This window comes from Chrysochloris asiatica, unplaced genomic scaffold (genome assembly GCF_000296735.1).
Source record: "Chrysochloris asiatica unplaced genomic scaffold, ChrAsi1.0 scaffold00311, whole genome shotgun sequence".
NCBI classification, from domain to species: Eukaryota; Metazoa; Chordata; class Mammalia; order Afrosoricida; family Chrysochloridae; genus Chrysochloris; species Chrysochloris asiatica.
Window position 1 is genome coordinate 977,351 of NW_006408829.1, and position 6,001 is coordinate 983,351.

Genomic DNA, 6,001 nt, shown 5'->3' on the forward strand with positions numbered 1-6,001 from the left:
AAAAGAGTAATCTGATACAATTTGATAAACTTGGACTACACCTATCAATGCAGTAGCTCAAAAGAGGGAAAAAAATCTTTACAGCGAGGATCATTCCCACCCCCATGGTACACAGAGGGGCAGGGATGGACAACTTAGACATTGGTTATCCAAAATGGGGGTGGGGTGGGCGCTACAAATTCAAGAAGTGACTGGCTTACAAGCTTTCAAGAGGGAGCCTAAATCCAGTGGGCGCAGAGAAAGGTAGAATCTCCACTGAGTAGTACCTAATCTGTCTGGGTGGAGCTGATGAAAGTAGATGGGGATAGGTCTTTTGTAGTACAATAGTGAATAATAGTTATCAGGACTGACTGTGAGTGTTGGAAATGTAAAGGTAGATGTTTTGTAGCAAAAGAAGGGGAGTGATTGACTTTGCAGTCCAGGAGCGGAGGTTCCTGGGACCGTCAAGGGAGAAGAGCAATGTGTGGGACCTTAGCAGAGAAACAGTGACACCAGACATGGAGGCAGAGACGATGATGTGGAGAGATGGAACTCTAGACCCAGAGAGGGAGAGGGGCTGTGTGCTGATGACCTGGGGGCAGTCTTGCAGTGTATATCCTTTGGTTGGTTGATGATGCATGGCGGGGATTGTAACCACAGCAATGAAACGATATATGATAGGATGAATGTAAAGCTAATGTTCTCCCATGTAAACTATCACATAATTCTCAGTAAAACATTTAAAAGAAAGAAAGAAAAAAAAAAAAAGAAAGAAAAAGAAAGCAGCCTGTTGAGGACTAGACCACATCTTATTCGCCATTTATCATAAGTGTCTAGAATAGTGTCTGGCAGATTATCTGTCAACAGATATTAAATGAGAATGAATGAATGGTTTGAAATTTTTAGTTAGTAGTAGGGTGACCTCCAGAGCTAACTACCTTGCTCTGAAATGATTCAGCACTGAACAATAATGTTTAGAATTGCACTATTGTCATAGCATTTACTGTAGAACGACGAGGCTTTCTGTTTCTAAAAAAAGTTTCAAGTCTCAGAAACCCTATATAGGTTTGTTATAAGTAGAAACTGACTCCAGTATACCTAACAACAGAAAGTTGTTTCTCTCTCACATCAAATCTTTCATGTAGCTCTCCACCATCACACTGCATTTTATATTCCAAGTAATACTCCACAGTCTTCTTGTGTCTGTGCTGACACTAATGGCTAAGTTGGACACCATTGTTTCTTTGTGGGTGAGAGAGGGGAAAGCTTACTATTAAACCCTTAAATAGAGTATAGATTTTCCACTAGAAAGCACTAATTTTCAGATAGTGTTATTAGAAGATATCTGGTCACAGAAAATGCAAACACTGCTCTAAATACTTTGAATGTCTCCTACGTCCTTTAAGAAATTCTAGATATATATTTTTTAACTTTTATGTGATGAAAACATTATTTATATATTTATTCACTCATTCACTCAACAGATAACATTGAATACCTGATATATTCAAGGAATTCCCAGGTTGCATAAACCTTTACCAAACTCAGAGGTAACTGAAAGGCTAGAGATTGGAGCCCATTCACAGATACCTCAGAAGCAAGGCCTAATGACATAATTCTGAAACGTCAGCCATTGAAAACCCTATGGAGTATAATTATATTCTGATGCATATGGATCACCATGAATCAGAATCAACTCTATGGCAACTGGCTGGTGGTCAACTGACTTTGTCTCAAAAATATCAAGTTTCTCCAAGAGTGCCTTATTCCTAACCCCAACCGACCACACATTATTCGTAAATTCAGATGTAATGGCATCCTTTTTAAAGTCTGTTCCCTAAAGCTGTGATTTAGGGCCATGGGAAAACATTGACTCCATTTCATTCTTAACCTAATTTGATTACAGTGTTTTAAAAGTTTATTGCATCAGAGCGAGCAGAGGAGAAGGCACAGTGGCCGGTGGCCTAGCACTATGGAGACATTCAGCTGGCCAATGGTAATGTAGAGAAATGGCAAGTAGCCACTGCAGTACCTCGGGCACTGGTGGTGGCGTGTACCGGGGTGGCACAGGAGTAGTGTGGAGTAGCAGCCTGTTTGGGCAGGTGGCATCATGGACCAAAAAGTATTCATCAAGGAACTGGACCAGTGGGTCGAGCAGCTGAACTAGTGCAAGCAGCTGTCTGAGTCTCAGGTCAAGAGCCTCTGAGAGAAGGCTAAAGAAATCTTGAAAAGAGTATTCAACATGCAAGAGGTTCGATGTCCTGTCACTGTGTGTGGATATATACACGGGCAATTTCACCATCTCATGGAACTGTTTAGAATGGTGACAAATTACCAGATACAACTTTCTTGTTTATGGGAGATTATGTTGACAGAGGATATTACTCAGTTGAAACAGTTACACTGTGTGTAGCTCTTAAGGTTTGCTACCGTGAATACATCATCATTCTTTGGGGGAATAAGGAAAGCAGACAGATCACACAAGTATATGGTTTCTGTGGTGAATGTTTAAGGAAATATGGAAATGCTGTGTGGAAATATTTTACAGATCTTTTTGACTAACTCCTTCTCACAGCCTTGGTGAATGGGCAGATCTTCTGTCTACATGGTCTACATGCATGGCCTCTCACCATGCATACATACACTGGATCACATCAGAGCACTTGATTGCCTATAGGAAGTTCCCCATGAGGGCCCAATGTGTGACTTGCTGTGGTCAGATCGAAATGACTGAGGTGGTTGGGGTATATCTCCTCAAGAAGCTAATTACACCTTTGAACAAGATAATTCTGAGACATTTAATCATGCCAATGGCCTCACATTAGTGTCTAGAGCTCACCATTTGGTTATGGAGGGGTATAATTGGTGCAATGACTGGAATGTAGTGATAATTTTCAGTGTTCCAAACTATTGTTATCGTTGTGGCAATCAAGCTGCAATCACGGAACTTGAAGACACTCTAAAATACTCTTTATTGCAGTTTGACCCATCACCTTGCAGAGACGAGCCACATGTTACTGGTCGTACCCCAGACTACTTCTGTAATGAAATTTTGAACTTGTACAATATTGCCATGAACTATATATTGACCCGATAGAAATGGAAAGAGCAACAGTAACTCCAAAGTGTCAGAGAATAGTTAACATTCAAAAAACTTATTTTCACATGGACCAAAAGATGTGCCATATAAAAATACAAAGTCTCTTGTCATCAACAGCCATGTTCTTTAGAATGAACCAATTCATTGCATGCTGAAGTGACATTGTTGGTCAAGAAACCAATTTCTGGCATAGCGTTATTTATAGTTACTTTTGCTTTCTCTGAGACACTGCAGATATTAAGAGGTAAACATTAATACGCATGAATACAATTTAACTTCCATTTAGTTATAGCTTCACTCAACATGACTGATGAGGATAGTAGCAAACTGGAGCTTAATGAACATTTTCAAAAATAAGTTTTGAAATTGTTTTGTTTCTTTTCAGGAATACCATTTAATTTAATTGTATGGTTTGTCTGTATTCAGCTTATTTCCCCTCTCAATCTCAGCCCCATGTTGTTCTTTGTTATTGTCAGAATCTGGTGAGTTATTTTGAATAGAACTGTTCCCCCATCTCCCACCTCTCACGTTAGATTGCACGAGAGCACTGCAGTGTTTTTCATAATAAACTTGTGAACTAAGAACTGAAGAAAAAAAAGTTTTTTGCATCAATTAAAATAAGAGACTTTATAGTTAATCTATAAGTTAAAGAAAGAGAGCTCAGGGAACATAGTGGTTATGTGTTGGCTGCTAACTGCAAGGTAAGCAGTTCAAATCTATCAGCAACACTGTGGGCTTTCTACTGAAAATGTAGAAAAATTAGGCTTTCTACTCCTATAAAGATTTACTACCTGAGAAACTCTATACAGGGTAACTATGAGTCAGACTCGGTGGCATAACACTGCCACCAAGTTAAAGAAAAAAATGGGAGCCACAACTGAATTAACCAGAGAAAGTGCAATAAATTTGTGATATATTCCTTTAGACATCAATCTTGTAGTTGTTGTTGTTGTTAGGTGACATCATGTCGGAACTGACTCATAGTGACCCTATGCACATGAGAATGAAACACTGCCGGACCCTGTGCCAAACTCAGAGCTCTTGCCATGCTTGAACCCCTTGATGTTGCCACTTGGCCAATCTATCTCGCAAGGGGTCTTCCTCTTTTTCTCTAACCCTCCACTTTACCAAATATGATATCCTTCTCCAGAGACTGGTCCCTTGTGACAATATGTCTGAAGTATGAGAGACGAGTTTTGGCCATCCTGGCCTCCAAGGGGCACTCTGGCTGCACTTCTTCCAATACAGATCAGTTGGTTCATCTGTTATGCTGTCTAAAGAAGGTATTTGAAATGAACAAATCTTTGATTTTGCAGAATTCTGTCATGCGTTCTCCAACGTCATTTCTATCACCAAGGCCATATTTTCCAACTACTGATCCTTCCTCTTTGCTTCCAACCTTTGCATTCCAATCACCAGTAATGACCAATACATTTTGATTGCATGTTTGATCAATTTCAGATTGAATAAGTTGGTAGAATTCTTCTATTTCATCCCCACTGGCTTTAGTAGTTGGTGTGTAAATTTGAATAATAGTGGTATTAACTGGTCTTCCTGTAGGCACATGAGTATTATCCTATCACAGACAGTGTTGTACCTCATGACAGATCTGGATATGTTCTTTTTGACGATGAATGCAACACCATTCCCCTCAATTTTTCATTCCCAGCATAGTAACCATGTGGTTGAAAGATTCAAAATGACCAATTCTAGTCCATTTCAGCTCACTAATGCCTAGATATAAATGTATATGTGTTCCATTTCATTTTTGACAACTTCCAATTTTCCCAGATTCATGCTTCGTACATTACATATTCCGATTTTCAATGGATGTTTACAGCTGTTTCTTCTCATTTTGAGTTGTGTCCCATTAGCAAATGAAGGTCCCATGGGCTTTACTCCATTCACATCATCATGGTCAACTCTACTTTGAGGAGGCAGCTCTTCCCCAGTCTCATTTTGAGTGCCTTCCAACCTGAGGGGCTTATTTTCCGGCACTATATCTGACAGTGTGCTATTCATAAGGTTTTCAGTGACCAAAGTTTTAGAAGTAGTTCATCACTCTTTCTTCCTTGTCTGTCTTCATCTAGAAGCTCATCTGAAACCTGTCCACCATAGGTGACCCTGCTAGTATTTAAAATACTGGTGGCATAGCTTTCAGAATTACAGCAATTCACAGTCTACCACAGTACGATTAACTGACAGAGGAGTGGTGGCCCAGTAGCTTTACTGCAATCTTATTATAACAATCAACTCTGTCTTGAGGAAGCCACTCTTTTCCAGTTGTATATTGAATACCTTCTAGCACTATATCTGAAAATATTCTGGTGCTCTTTATCAACTTTCAATAGTCAATATTCTGGTGCTAACAGTGTTCCACTGCTATTCATAAGGTTTTCAGTGACTAAGAATTTGTAACTAGTCTGTCTTTCCTTCTTCCTTGTCTGCCTTCATCTGGAAACTCAGCTGAAACCTGTCCACTGTGAGTGACCCAGCTAATATTTAAAATACTCCTGGCATAGCTTCCCAAATCAAAGCAACATGTAAGACATCACAGTATGTATGACAAACTGACAGATGATTGTAGAGAACAGGAACGTTGTTGTTGTTAAGTGCTGTCAAGTAGATTCCAACCTATAGCAATTCTGTATAGAGTTTAAAAGGAACAGCTGGTAAGCTTGAACTACTGACCTTGCAGTTCAGATGACTTTGAAGTCTGATGAATTAGCCCACAGTGCCACACCAGGAACATACTGTAGTTAAAAAAGAAACTTATATTGACTTTGCTATGGAATGCAGAAGTCATTGGACAATATCTTTGATATCCCATGCGAATAAAGTTTTACTAGAGGTAATACAGAAACAGCTGCAAGCATACATTGACATGGAACTTCCAGAGGTTCAAGCCAGATTCAGAAGAGG

General features: G+C 39.6%; 1 protein-coding gene and 1 pseudogene across 2 annotated transcripts in view; both read left to right on the forward strand.

The window, feature by feature from the left end:
* Positions 1-6,001, forward strand: part of LOC102831324 (uncharacterized protein C4orf22 homolog) — a 1,137,236-nt gene that overhangs the window by 895,046 nt on the left and 236,189 nt on the right. The gene's annotated exons all lie outside the window — the stretch shown is intronic.
* LOC102834000 lies at positions 2,090-3,076 on the forward strand (annotated as a pseudogene).